Genomic DNA, 15,462 nt, shown 5'->3' with positions numbered 1-15,462 from the left:
TCAAGCCCTGGTCTGGGAAGATACCACATGCCACAGAGCAACTAAGCCCATGCACTACAACTACTGAGCCAGCGCTCTAGAGCCTGCGAGCCACAACTACCGAAGCCCGTGCACCTAGAGCCCATGCTCTGCAACAAAGAAGAGCCACCGCAATAAGAAGCTAGCGCACCACAACAAAGAGTAGCCCCTACTTGCTGCAACTAGAGAGCCTGCAGTCAGCAACGAAGACCCAATGCAACCAAAAATTAATTAATTAATTAATTAATTAAAAAAAAAAGAAATCAAAGATGACACAAACAGATGGAGAGATATACCATGTTCTCTGACTGGAAGAATCAATATTGTGAAAATGACTATACTATCCAAAGCAATCTGCAGATTCAATGCAATCCCTATCAAATTAACCAGTGGCATTTTTTACAAAACTAGAACAAAAAATCTTAAAATTTGTATGGAGACACAAAAGACCCCAAATAGCCAAAGCAGTCTTGAGGGGAAAAAAACAGTGCTGGAGGAATCAGACTCTCTGACTTCAGACTATACTGCAAGGCTACAGTAATCAAGACAATATGGTACTGGCACAAAAACAGAAATATAGATCAATGGAACAGGATAGAAAGCCCAGAGATAAACCCACACACCTATGGTCAACTAATCTATGACAAAGGAGGCAAGAATATACAATGGAGAAAAGACAGTCTCTTCAATAAGTGGTGCTGGGAAAACTGGACAGCTACATGTAAAAGAATGAAATTAGACACTCCCTAACACCATACACAAAAATAAACTCAAAATGGATTAGAGACCTAAATGTAAGACCGGACACTATAAAACTCTTAGAGGAAAACATAGGAAGAACACTCTTTGACATAAATCACAGCAAGATCTTTTTTGATCCACCTCCTAGAGTAATGAAAATAAAAACAAAAATAAACAAATGGGACCTAATGAAACTTAAAAGCTTTTGCACAGCAAAGGAAACTACAAACGAGACGAAATGGGAGAAAATACTTGCAAATGAATCAACAGACAAAGGATTAATCTCCAAAAACTGCTCATGCAGCTCAATATTTAAAAAAAAAACAAAAACCCAATCCAAAAATGGGCAGAAGACCTAAATAGACATTTCTCCAAAGAAATGGCCATAAAGATGGCCAAGAAGCACATGAAAAGCTGCTCAACAGGGCTTCCCTGGTGGCGCAGTGGTTGAGGGTCCGCCTGCCAATGCAGGGGACGTGGGTTCGTGCCCTGGTCCGGGAGGATCCCACATGCCGCAGAGCGGCTGGGCCCGTGAGCCATGGCCGCTGAGCCTGCGCGTCTGGAGCCTGTGCTCCGCAACGGGAGAGGCCACAGCAGTGAGAGGCCCGCGTACAGCAAAAAAAAAAAAAAAAAAAAAAAAAAGCAGCTCAACATCACTAATTATTAGAGAAATGCAAATCAAAACTACAATGAGGTATCATCTCACACCAGTTAGAATGGGCATCATCAGAAAATCTACAAACAACAAATGCTGGAGAGGGTATGGAGAAAAGGGAACCCTCTTGCACTGTTGGTGGTAATGTAAATTGATACAGCCACCATGGAGAACAGTATGGAGGTTCCTTAAAAAGCTAAAAATAGAATTACCGTATGAACTAGCAATCTCACTACTGGGCATCTACCCAGAGAAAAACATAATTCAAAAAGACACATGCACCCAATGTTCATTGCAGAACTATTTACAATAGCCAGGACATGGAAGCAACCTAAATGCCCATCGACAGACTAATGGATAAAGAAGAATTAGAAGATGTGGTATATATATACAATGGACTATTACTCAGCCATAAAATGGAACGAAATTGGGTCATCTGTAGAGACGTGGATGGATCTAGAGACTGTCATACAGAGTGAAGTAAGTCAGAAAGAGAAAAACAAATATAGTATATTAACGCATATATATGGAACCTAGAAAAATGGTACAGATGAACCGGTTTGCAGGGCAGAAATAGAGACACAGATGTAGAGAACAAACATATAGACACCAAGGGGGGAAAGTGGTGCGGGGGGTGGGGTGGTGGTGGTGGTGTGATGAACTGGGAGATTGGGATTGACATATATACAGTAACATGTATAAAATGGATAACTGATAAGAACCTGCTGTATAAAAAAATAAAATTCAAAAATTCCAAAAAAAATCACTGCATAAATCAATATAAATGTCAACATAAATAACATATTCTTATGAAAAATAACTTTATTTGCCGAAACAAAAAATTTATAATAATCACTGCATTATTTTACATCTCTGCAAATCTCTTTAATGGCTGACTTAACTGAAGACAACTGCATTCTCATACTTGCTTCTGCATTCAATCTATTGTGACACATCATACATGGCCCCTGCAAAACTCCACTGTATACTCATGAGAGAACGAGAGTGAAAAAGGCAAAAAAAATCTTCATATTATAATAAAAACAGCCTTGGACTTCCCTGGTGGCACAGTGTTTAAGAATCTGCCTGCCAACGGAAGGGACACGGGTTTGAGCCCTAGTCCAGGAATATCCCACATGCTGTGGAGCAACTAAGCCCGTGCGCCACAACTACTGAGCCTGCACTCTAGAGCCCACGAGCCACAACTACTGAGCCCAAGTGCCTTAGAGCCTGTGGTCCACAACAAAGAGAAGCCACTGCAATGAGAAGCCCACGCACCGCAACAAAGAGTAGCCCCTGCTCGCCGCAACTAGAGAAAGCCCGCACAGCAACAAAGACCCAATGCAGTCAATCAATCAATCAATTAGTTTTTAAAAAAAACAGCCTTAACTCTGAGGAACCCTGAAAGGGAGTTGGGGACTACCAGTCCCTGACCTACTCTTTAAGAACCACTGTTGTAGAGTTAAACACATAGTATGGGGTTTTTTTGTTTGTTTGTTTGGACTGAGTGGGGTCTTCATCGTTGTGCGCGGGCTTTTCTCTAGTTGCAGAGAGCGGGGGCTACTCTTCGTTGAGGTGTGCGGGCTTCTCATTGAGGTGGCTTCTCTTGTTGCAGAGCACAGGCTCTAGGCGCGCGGGCTTCATTCATTGTGGCACACGGGGTCAGCAGTTGTGGCTTGTGGACTCTAGAGCGCAGGCTCAGCAGTTGTGGTGCACGGGCTTAGTTGCTCAAAGGCATGTGGGATCTTCCCGGACCAGGGCTCGAACCCGTGTCCCCTGCACTGGCAGGCAGATTCTTAACCACTGTGCCACCAGGGAAGTCCCAACAGAGTATGTTTTTAAACTATATTATTACTTGCTTAAAAACAAGATGTCAAAAATCTGGTTATTGTAGTTCATTCATTTACTGTATCTCTTTAAATTGACTTTTCTTAGAAACAATTTATCAATATTCAATCTTCCAAAAGAAATAAGTTAGCAAAAATACTAAGGAATCAGAACTGAAGGCATTTACCCCTCACTACAGAACAAACAGGTACAAATAATCTGATGCCACTTTATATCCAAAGTAGTTAGAAGTTAAAATTAGGGGAGTAAAAGTTAAAGCACTTTCTGACATTTCCTTACCAATGTCAAGATATTGGATAAGGTATCAATTATGTGTTTATAACCTTTACCCATAAGGATAAGTCAATAAGAAATTAAACGTTATTTGTATTAACCTCCTTCATATTTTTTATTTATATAAAAACAACTTTATCCGGTTAGATAATTACTGCATAGTCATAGTGAAAATCTGTAACCTTAGTGGAGTAAAAAAAAAAATTTTTTTTTAAATTTTACTTTAACTTAGGAGGAAAGAAAATTAAAAGTGAATTGAAGGGGGCTTCCCTGGTGGCGCAGTGATCACGAATCCGCCTGACAATGCAGGGGACACAGGTTTGAGCCCTGGTCCAGGAAGATCCCACGTGCCGCAGAGCAACTAAGCCCGTGTGCCACAACTACCGAGCCTGTGCTCTAGAGCCCACGTGCCAAGAGCCTGTGCTCGGCAACAAGAGAAGCCACCGCAGTGAGAAGCCCACACACTGCAACGAAGAGCTGCCCCCGCTCACCGCACCTACAGAAAGCTCGCATGCAGCAACGAAGACCCAACACAGACAAAAATAAATTAATTAAATAAATAAATTTTTTTAAAAAAGTGAATTGAAGGAATAGCTGAACTCTGAGTATTGCTTCACACTAAGAAAGCTCCTAGGGACTTCCCTGGTGGTGCAGTGGTTAATAATCCACCTGCCAATGCAGGGGACACGGGTTCGAGCCCTGGTCTGGGAAGATCCCACGTGCTACAGAGCAACTAAGCCCGTGCACCACAACTGCTGAGCCTGTGCTGTAGAGCCCGCAAGCCACAACTACTGAAGCCTGTGTGCCAAAACTACAGAAGCTCACGCGCCTACAGCCCGTGCTCCACAACAAGAGAAGCCTGCACACTGCAACGAAGAGCAGCCCCCTGCTCGCCACAACTAGAGAAAGCCTGTGCACAGCAATGAAAACCCAATGCAGCCATAAATAAATTTATTTTCAAAAAAACAAAGCTCCTACAAGATTCCTCTTTAAAAAAAAAGAAAGAAAAGACAAAAATCTAAGAAAGGCATTCAGAGGTTGGTATTGTGCTTTATTAACTATTTAATTTTCAAGGTTAAAATATCTAGGTAAATTGTCACAGAAAACAAACTGATAACTAAACAAAAAATTAAAGAAAAAAAGGCAGTTTGAAACTTAAGCCTAGATCTAAAAGGATTCTAAAGAAATACAAAAAGGAAAAAGATCATCCCAAAGACATGTATATGCTAGAAAAGTGATACATCAATGGAGGAGGGAGACATTTCTAGGGGAATGAATTTGGTTTCACTGTTTCCAAAAGCACTGTTTCTTACCTTCTATCAATCCCTCATAAATCACATTATATTTCAAGTTCCTTTCACATTTGAATCGTTACTTCTCATTCAGCTCTCCCCACCACCTTTTCCAGAGTTTTTAATTGCTTTTTTCCCCCTGTTGATCAGAAGAGATATACTCTAAATAACTATACTTCTGCGTTCTTGATCACATAGTAAGTACAGTGCTAATTACTTTCTTCTTGAGCATTCTGACTTCCTATTTCAACCTGGACAGACTGCATTCTGGGTCTTCTGTACAGACTGGGATTTCGATCTCAACTCTGAGCTGCTTCTGTTTCTTTTGTTCTCATGACTTCTTTCCTAGATTCTTTATTTGACTGAGTACATAAGTTTTTCAGAAAGTATGTCTGAATGTGGTCCACAGCTCAGCAGCATCAGCATCAACCTGGAATTTGTTAAAAATGCACATTCTCTGGAAACGAAAAGACTGTTGAAGAGAGATCTGCATCCCCATATTCAAAGCAGCATTATTTACAATGGCCAAGAGATGGGAACAATCTAAGCGTCCATCAATGGATGAATGGATAAAGAAGTTCTGGAATATATATACATACCATGGATATTATTCAGCCATAAAAAGGGAGGAAATTCTGCCCTTTGTGACAACGTGGATGGATGCTGAGGGCATTATGCTAAGTGAAATAAATCAGACAGAGAAAGACAAGTACCACATGATCTCATTTACAATATATGTAAAATGTAAAAAACAAACAAAACCCCAACCAAACTCAGAAAAAGAGATCAGATTTGTGGCTACAAGAGGCAGGGGGCAGAGGGAGGAGGAATTGGATGAAGGTGGTCAAAAGGTACAAACTTCCAGTCATAAGATAACTAAGTACTAGGGATATAAAGCACAACATGATAACTATAGTTAAGATTGCTATATGGTGAACATGAAAGTTAAGAGAGTAAATCCCTGGGCTTCCTTGGTGGCGCAGTGGTTGAGAGTCTGCCTGCCAATGCAGGGGACACGGGTTCGAGCCCTGGTCTGAGAAGATCCCACATGCTGCGGAGCAACTGGGCCCGTGAGCCACAACTACTGAGCCTGCACGTCTGGAGCCTGTGCTCCGCAAAAAGAGAGGCCGCGACAGTGAGAGGCCCACGCACCGCGATGAAGAGTGGCCCCCGCTTGCCGCAACTAGAGAAAGCCCTCGCACAGAAAGGAAGACCCAACACAGCCAAAAATAAATAAATGAAATTTAAAAAAAAAAAAGAGAGTAAATCCTTGAGTTCTCATCACAAAGGAAAAAATATTCTTTTCTTTTTCTGTATATGAGATGACAGATATTAACTAAACTTGCTGTGGTTACCATTTCACAATCTATGTAAATCAAATCATTGAGCTCTACACCTTAAACTTACACAGTGCTGCATGTCAATTATATCTCAATAAAACTGGGGGGCAAGGGGCATGCAAATTCTCAGGAGTGACCCCAGACCAACTGAATTAGAATTGGGAGGGGGGAGCCATTTTTGTTTTAAGAAACCTTCAAGGTGATTCTAATGTACCCTATAGTCTGATAACCATTAGTGTATAAGTTTTATTGGACCTCACTTGTCTAGGTTCCTAACCTGTTTGCAGATGAATAATCTATTTCCTTTTCCTCTGTCATTCAGAACCTAAGCAATACAGAGCTCAACACAACAGAAGGACTAAGTACTCCAACTAAGGAACAATGAGAAACCATGAAGTAATATATATATTACCCCTCTTAGGAATCTTTTCTTCCAAACAATCACTGACACTAAAAAAAATACATATCTAATACCATTTTTGGATTTTTTTTTTGCTTTATTTTGTTTTTGGCTACTTTGAGTATAAAACCAGTATTTTATTTAAACAAGAATAAACTGGGTGAGTGTGCTGGGTCAATTTCTGAATTCCACCTCATAAACAATTTTGGTCCAATATCCATTAGTTACATGTACTTAGCAATCACTTAAAATGTGGTTAGTCCAAATTACAATGTGCTTACAAGTTCAAAGCACAATCAGATTTCAAAGATTTGTGCCAAAAAAAATGGTAAAATCGTTCATCAATAATGTAAGACTGAGTACATGTTGAAATAATGTTAGTTTAAATAAAATGTGATTTTAACAAGTCAATTTCACCATTTTTCCCCCTTTTATAAAAGAGGCTACTAGAAAATTTAGAATAACATATGTAGCTTACATTCTATTTCATATTCTGAGTCTCACTGAGGAGGAACTACTGAGAACAGTGCTCAATGTGCCAGAAGACCCCACTAAGCACTTGGGATCCAAACATATCTGTGCCTTTTAACAACTAGTCAGCAAAACCTTGGTACAATTTCACTGTTCAAAAAATGCTCTTCTGGGACTTCCCTGGTGGCACAGTGGTTGAGAGTCCACCTGCTGATGCAGGGGATACGGGTTAGTGCCCCGGTCCAGGAGGATCCCACATGCCACGGAGCGGTTGCGACCATGAGCCACGGCCGCTGGGCCTGCGCGTCCGGAGCCTGTGCTCCGCAGCGGGAGGGGCCACAGCAGTGAGAGGCCCGCGTACCGCAAAAAAAAAAAAAAAAAAAAAAAAAAAAAAAGCTCTTCTGAAAGTGGTAAAATCTTTATCCAACTATCAAACATTTACCAAACTCTTATTGTACAAATGAATGTAGATATGGTGAGGGAAGAGATTTAAATGTGGGTAGAAGACTGGACATGTCCACTGACAGATAAATGGATAAAAAAGATGTGGTGTACACACACACACACACACACACACACACACACACACACACACACACACACACACAATGGAATACTACTCAGCCATTAAAAAGAATGAAATAATACCATTTGCAGCAACATGGATGGACCTAGAGATTATCATACTAAGGGAAGTAAATCAAGAAAGAGGAAGACAAATACAATATATAGCACTTATATGTGGAATCTAAAGTATGACACAAATGAACTTATCTACAAAACAGAAACAGACTCACAGACATAGAGAACAGACTGTGGCTGCCAAGGGGGAGGAGGGGGTGGGAGAGGGAAGTATTGGGAGTTTGGGATTAGCAGATATAAACTATTATATATAGGACAGGTAAACAACAAGGTCCTACTGTACAGCACAGGGAACTATATTCAATATTCTGTGACAAACCATAATGGAAAAAAATACGGGAACTTCCCTGGTGGTGCAGTGGTTAAGAATCCGCCTGCCGGGCTTCCCTGGTGGCGCAGTGGTTGAGAGTCCACCTGCCGATGCAGGGAACACGGGTTCGTGCCCTGGTCTGGGAAGATCCCACATGCCGCGGAGCGGCTGGGCCCGTGAGCCATGGCTGCTGAGCCTATGCGTCTGGAGCCTGTGCTCCGTGATGGGAGAGGCCGCAACAGTGAGAGGCCCGTGTACCACAAAAAAAAAAAAAAAAAAAGAAAAAATCCGCCTGCCAATGCAGGGGACACGGGTTCGATCCCTGGTCCGGGAAGATCCCACATGCTGCAGGGCAACTAAGCCTGTGCGCCACAACTACTGAGCCTGCGTTCTAGAGCCCACAAGCCACAACTACTGAGCCCACGCGACTAGAGCCCATGCTCTGCAACAAGAGAAGCCACCAGAATGAGAAGCCTGTGCAACGAAGAGTAGCCCCTGCTCACCTTAACTAGAGAAAGCCAGCACACGGCAACGAAGACCCAACGCAGCCAAAGGAAAAAGAATATGAAAAAGAATATATATATGTATAACTGAGTCACTCTGCTGTATAGCAGAAATTAACACACTGTAAATTAACTATACTTCAATAAAATTATAAAAAAAAAAAAAAAAAAAGACTGGACATGAAGGGCCAGAAAAGGTGGCAATGAACAGTCTACCAATCTGAAGTGATGATCAGGACCCCAATCAGCCCACAAAGTGCCAGTGAGAGAACAGCTGATTTCAGTCCTGTTTTTGGCTGCAAACCCTTGTTTGCAGAATACACCACATTATGACTTCTGCCTCCCCAAGGCAGAAGCTGGAATCACTGTCCCAACCTCTCCTGCAGCTAGAGTGCAGGCATGTGACCAAGGCTTCCCAAATTAGACACACTGCACGAAATCTGGACTCAAAATGGAGCAACATGAGGCAGCAGGAACCACAACCTCCATTTTCTGGTGAGAGTGGAAGATTGCGGCAGAAATGGAACAGGATGGCATAAATCCCATTGAGAGACTATGGTAGGACAAGGACCTGTGCCCAGGAGTGTGGCTGAAGGTCTTTGCCAAGGCAGGCTAGCAATGTGACCTGAGTCCTGTTCCTGGCTGTGCAGCCTCCAAGACACATTCTCTAAAACCCAAAACTCAGATGGATACAAAAGATATCAAAACAAGTTGAAAACTTTAAAATAGTATTTACCTTGGGAGAGAAAGATATACAGAGGGGTATTAGAGATCTGAACTGCATCTGTAACATTATGTTTTTTTTAAAAAAAAAAGCAAAAATGGCAAACTGCCAACACAGTAGGAATACTTGTTCTAAATATTTGTCTGGATACTTACTTTTCAAATGTTTGAAAAGCAAATGGGGCCCTAGGTATGAATGGCACTAATGAGAAGGAGAGGAAGAAGAAAACAACAGTGGCTCTTATTTATTTATTGAGGGCTTACTACGTGCTGTTTACTTAGGACTTAGCATTTTATGGAATCCTCAAAGTAACTACAACATAAATTCTTTTATTTCCATGACGTAGATAAGGAAACGACTCAAAGTGGTTACGTCACTTGTCTATAACGATATATCTAAAGAATCAGAGGCAGATCAAACTCATGTTTGTCTAAGGGCAATCTGGCTCTTGATTACCTCCTTCCTCACTCTCAGCAATTCTACACTGAGGTGAGAGGTTAGGGACTGACTGCCCCAGCACAGAGGGAATGTGCAACAGCAAAAAGAGGAAGAGGGACATAAGTTGGGATGACAAATGAGGAAGAATTGTACTTTGATCCACTGAAGGCTTGAGACCTTTACCTCTAGCAACAAAAGAATCAAGTGCTGAGAAATCTCCTTCCCCAAAGCATCCTTCACTTAGCAGGACCAGGCTGACGAACCAGCCTTGTAAGAAGCCTCAGTTCCTGCCTTATAGAAGTACAGAGAAGAAACAAGAAATTCTATGGGTGCTAAGTGAAACCGGACTCCTAGAATTCACCATCAGGCCAGCCAGCTGGTGTGAAGAATTGGTCATTGTGGGGGAAAAAAACACACATTTGGGGGCCAAAAGTGTGAGTGTGGTAGTAGCAGAGAGTAAATGGACACAGTGAGTTTTATTCAGACAGCTACTCTAATTAACTTCTGACACAGACCTTTGTCTCCCATCAATTCACTAACATTGTTCTAAGGATATTATTACTTTGTCAAATCTAACAAGCTATGTGGCTGCTTCTAGGCTGGAAAGATGAGAAATTCTTGGGGACAGAACAAACTCTCTGGGATGGCGACAGATGGTTTTAAAAAAGCAATCTAATTTTACCGCAATTTTTTAAAAAAGCAACTTAGAAAACTCTCTGCCTTCAAGGTAATAAATTGTTTTGAAATTTCAAATAACATTAATATAGGCATAATTTTACACTTATCAAAAGGGTTAGGTTGAAAAGCAATACTATGAGCCAAAGAGCCTTTTAACATTTGAATTGAGAAGGCAGGTCTGTTCAGCTCCATATTTCAGTGTACACGTCACCTCTCTAGTCTCATCCTTTCACTCAGTGCACTCTAGTTACACAGCCATTCTGCCGTTTTTCAAATAAGCAGGCTCCCACCTTAGGGCTTTCTGATTTGGAACGCTCTTTCCTCAGATAACCATATGGCTCATTCACCAGCTCTCTTTGGTCTTAACTCAAAAGTCACCAGCATATTAAGGCTTACCCTGGCCACCCCCATCTGCTTTGTTTTTCTCCTTTGCATTTATCACTATATAACAAGATTTTTAAAAATCTTATATATCATCTAACCCCTCCCAGCTATAATGTATGTTCCACAAGGTCAGGGAGCTTTCTGTCTTGTTCAATGCTGTACCTAAACATGTAGCAAAGGGCTTCATACATAAACACAAACATATGGAGATGTCTGGGACAGGGGAAAAAAGGTTAAGAATCATTGTCCTGTACAAATTCAAAGCAAAATATTCCCAAGCAACATTTTTTTTTAATTACAAAAGTAGTTCATGTTTAATAAAAAAAAAAAATTCAAGCACTTCTCCTTAGTACCCCACTACACCGCCCAATTACTGTTTTGGGCTTTATTACTACTATTTAAGGACCACTACATTCTACATATGTTAAAAGCCAGTGATACTAAACTGGTTTTGACACTCTATAATCTGTTAAACATCCTGCTCTGTCAATATACACAGATCTACCTCATTCTTCTGGCTGTACAGGACAACATACTACAGTTGTATCATTATTTGCCATTTCCCTTACTGAAAGATTGACTTGTTTCCAGTGTTACTACTATAAGCAACGTGGCAGTGAATATCCTTATATACACATTTATCTGTGAACACAAATGCAAGGCCAAAGGTACGCAACAAGTATTGCCAAATTCAATCTCAAGAAAATCACACTAATTTATCCTCTTATACGCTTGCTACCCTGGGTGAAATCTTTATAACTGTCTTCCTACCTAATAAATAAAACATATTTCATTTTAAAAACTTACACTTCCATAATCACCAGAAGCATGAAGCATCTTTTGACATACTTACTAGCACAATCTGTATTTCCTCCCCCATGAACGATCTATTTATATCCTTTGTTCATTTTTCCACTAGATCATTTTTTTTTCCTATTTTTTAAGTTCCTTGTGTATTAGAAACACTAGTTAGGAGCACAGGCTTGAGTTAAGACAGCTTGGGTGCAAACGCTAGCTATCAGAAGATGATTTAACCTCCCTATACCTCACGTGCTATTTTTAGTTTCAAAAATTATACCTTTAGGACTTCCCTGGTGGCACAGTGGTTAAGAATCCGTCTGCCAATGCAGGGGACACGGGTTTGAGCCCTGGTCCGGGAAGATCCCACATGCCCGTGCGCCACAACTATTGAGCCTGTGCTCTAGAGCCCACGCACCATAACTACTGAAGCCTGTATGCCCTACAGCCCGTGCTCCACAAGACAAGCCACCGCAATGAGAAGCCCGCGCACTGCAATGAACAGTAGGCCCCACTCACCGCAACTAGAGAAAGCCCGCACACAGCAAGGAAGACCCAATGCAGCCAAAAATAAATAAATAAAATTTAAAAAAAAAATTATACCTTTAAAGAAAGAATATACAGACCTATAAAACAGATCAAGAAACATGTGTATAAAATAATTGTAACTGCTAGGCCCATATTTTCTGTCACTCAGAAAACGTTTTTCCGAAGTCTTATATAAAGTTGTATCTTTAGCCATATATTTACTGATATTGTCTGGCTTATGACTTTTTTTTTAAAACAAGTTTTTATTGTATTTAAGACACTTAGGTTTTTGTTTTTGGCCACGCTGCGCAACTTGCAGGATCCCCACCAGGGACTGAACCTGGGTCCCCTGCACTGGAAGCGCCAAGTCCGAATCACTGGACTGCCAGGGAATTTCCTGGCTTATGATTTTGATAGCTTTAGATTTATTAACATTGTCAACTTTCATGTAATATTAATAACAACTTAAAATCTTTATTTAAATTAAATCTACAAAGCCAACTTTTAGAAAAATTAAATTCCATTTGGCTTAAGCCAGTTATTATGAAAATATATTTGTCTTAAGATTTTTTTAAATTTATGAAACGGAAAGAAAAATTAGTCTCAGGAAAGGTAAGCTAGGCTTAACTAAACTTTGGTCCACGAATGCTTGGCTAAAAGGTCTTTTTTTTTTTTTTTTCCCAGTCACGCTACGCGGCTTGTGGGAGCTTAGTTTCCTGACTAGGGATCAAACCTGGGCCCTTGGCAGTGAAAGTGTGGAGTCCTAACCACTGGACCGCCAGGGAATTCCCTAAAAGGTCATTTTTAATTTTAAATAAAGGGGATAAAAACTACTCTTGCACATATCATATACCACAAACCATATCTCGGCAACTTGTACGGTAGAAATTTGTGGTAAGATTTTTTAGAACTACTTGAATAAAGCAAAAAAAAAAAACCCCTCAACTAGGAAATTTTTTTTTAAAGGAAAAAAATGAGGTTTCCTCTATCTACACAAATAACTTGAATTAAAATTGATAACCTGTGTGGGAAAGGGAACCACACATAAAAAGTAGCCTATTCCCTCGTGGCGCAGTGGTTGAGAGTCCACCTGCCGACGCAGGGGACGCGGGTTCGTGCCCCGGTCTGGGAAGATCCCACGTGCCGCGGAGCGGCTGGGCCCATGAGCCATGGCCGCTGAGCCTGCGCGTCCGGAGCCTGTGCTCCGCAATGGGAGAGGCCGCAACAGTGAGAGGCCCGTGTACCGCAAAAGCAAAAAAACAAAAAAAAAACAACAAAAAAAGTAGCCTAACAGGTTGGCTAAAATGTAGACCCATAGAAAAAAAATATGATTCTTACCAAAAGAGCACTGATAATTATTATTGAATTATTATACCACTTGCTGATCAAGCTAACATTCCATGGGCTGTAAATATAGTAATTTTTATGCAGGGGTCCCCTGAGACCTGAAAATAGTTCAAAGATTCTTTCAGGGTAAAAAAAGATTGGGAAAAGCTATCTCAGAGTTTACTTCTTTCCTTAGGAAGGCTTTCCACAACGTAAAATTACAAAAATTTTCTATACTGCCTTTTCATAGTTCATTGTTTTCTTGTTATCTGACCTTTAACCCATCTGGACCTTATCTGTATTATAAGAGGTATCTATTTCCAAAAGAGGAGTAGACTGCCTTACTGCACTAATGGAATACATCCTTTCCTCACTGATCAGCAGAGTCATTTTCATCCTATACCTGGTATCTACTCATAATATATGCAGACACATGAGTGTGTATATGTTTTAAAGTCCTTGGTCAACTCCCAACACATGGGTCCCCAGAGGAGCCTTCTACTCTTTGTATTCTTTACTTCTCGGATTAGGGGACCCTGAGAACTGCTCCACCTTTCCTAAAAGTTTCTCTCTTAGAGGAATTCCTCTATCACCTGATTCTGTTTGCTTTCTCTCTTGCAGCAATTCCTCAGATTTACTGGGTTTAAAAAAAAAAATCATTCCCTATTTATTATTTTTAGTGAAGTTTAGTTGCTGTACAATTTTATAAGTTACAGGTGTAAAATATAGTGATTCACAATTTTTTTTTTTTTTTTTTTTTTTTTTTTGCGGTACACGGGCCTCTCACTGTTGTGGCCTCTCCCGTTGTGGAGCTCTCCCGTTGTGGCCTCTCCCGTTGCGGGCTTCCCCACCAGGGAAGCCCCATGATTCACAATTTTTAAAAGTTAAGATTTAGTGGTTTTTTGATGGCATTTTTTTTTTCCCAGCACTGCTAGAAAAAAAAAATTTTTAAGTATCTTTTCAGTCACTGAGGATGGGAAAATATGTGTTCTTATGAGTCCACCATATTGAACCTATCTCATGGATTTATTATTTTATTTTTTCTTCCATTTACAAGGGGTTTGGGAAAAATGATGATACTAATAGGTGATCTCAATTAGCTATCTTGAACGTAAAGTCTCAAAAAAACACTTTAAACTCAAATCCCAAACTAGTTTAATCTTACGAAAAAGAAGATCCAAGCAGTAAAAAAAAGAAAAATTTCTTCAACTGAAGTCAGGCCTTATCTTTGTGCCTTTCCTGTACCCCTCCTTCCTTATAGAGACTGTAATAAACAACTGCATCCCTCCATATGCCAGATGCTTTCTTGTTATCTCAGTCTCACTAAATAGTATTATCCCTACTGACAGATGAAAAAACTAGCACTAAAAAGATTAAGAAAATATCAAGAAATAAAACGTCAGATCAAATTTAAATCCAGGGGGCTTCCCTGGTGGCGCAGCGGTTGAGAGTCCGCCTGCCGATGCTGGGGACACAGGTTCGTGCCCCGGTCCGGGAAGATCCCACATGCCATGGAGCTGCTAGGCCTGTGAGCCATGGCCGCTGAGCCTGCGTGTCCAGAGCCTGTGCTCCTCAACGGGAGAGGCCACAACAGTGAGAGGCCCGCGTACCGCAAAAAAAAAAAAAAAAAAATTTAAACCCAGGAATGCAACTCCAAAGCCCAGGTCCTTCCAATATACTCACCTACACTGCTAAGGGGCAAAACCTTCTACCTCACCAAACGTACCTCTTCACACTCTTGCCTCTCCATCATGTTCTACTCCCTTTCCTATTCTCTTGGTGGAAGTCATGGAGGGCAAAGTGAAATGCAACCACAATAGACAGTAGCAAGAAAGCACCATTTGTGACTGTAGGATAGCTTTAGTTTCACACAAGGACCCCTAAAGAGGAAAACTTACCTTCTCGGCAAATGTATTAAGTTTCTCCTCTTTCAGTAAGCATATTATCAATTAGCATTATTTCTTGAGGCTTATAAATATCAAATGAAGGCCTAGAAATTTACAGGTGACGTTGAGTCATGGAACCATACAACTACATGAATAAGAGCCTTTCCATTTAAAAAAAAAGTTCCAAATATCATGCTTTTAGTAATG

At 40.7% G+C, this 15,462-nt stretch overlaps 1 protein-coding gene across 2 annotated transcripts in view; it reads right to left on the bottom strand.

Moving 5' to 3' along the window:
* QRICH1 (glutamine rich 1) overlaps window positions 1–15,462 on the bottom strand; it is a 54,149-nt gene that overhangs the window by 26,111 nt on the left and 12,576 nt on the right. The gene's annotated exons all lie outside the window — the stretch shown is intronic.

The sequence above is a fragment of the Leucopleurus acutus genome, assembly GCF_964270905.1.
Source record: "Leucopleurus acutus genome assembly, chromosome: 10".
In the NCBI taxonomy this organism is placed as follows: domain Eukaryota; kingdom Metazoa; phylum Chordata; class Mammalia; order Artiodactyla; family Delphinidae; genus Leucopleurus; species Leucopleurus acutus.
The sequence above is the reverse complement of the archived record's forward strand: the minus strand, read 5'-3'. Positions and strand labels throughout refer to the sequence as shown.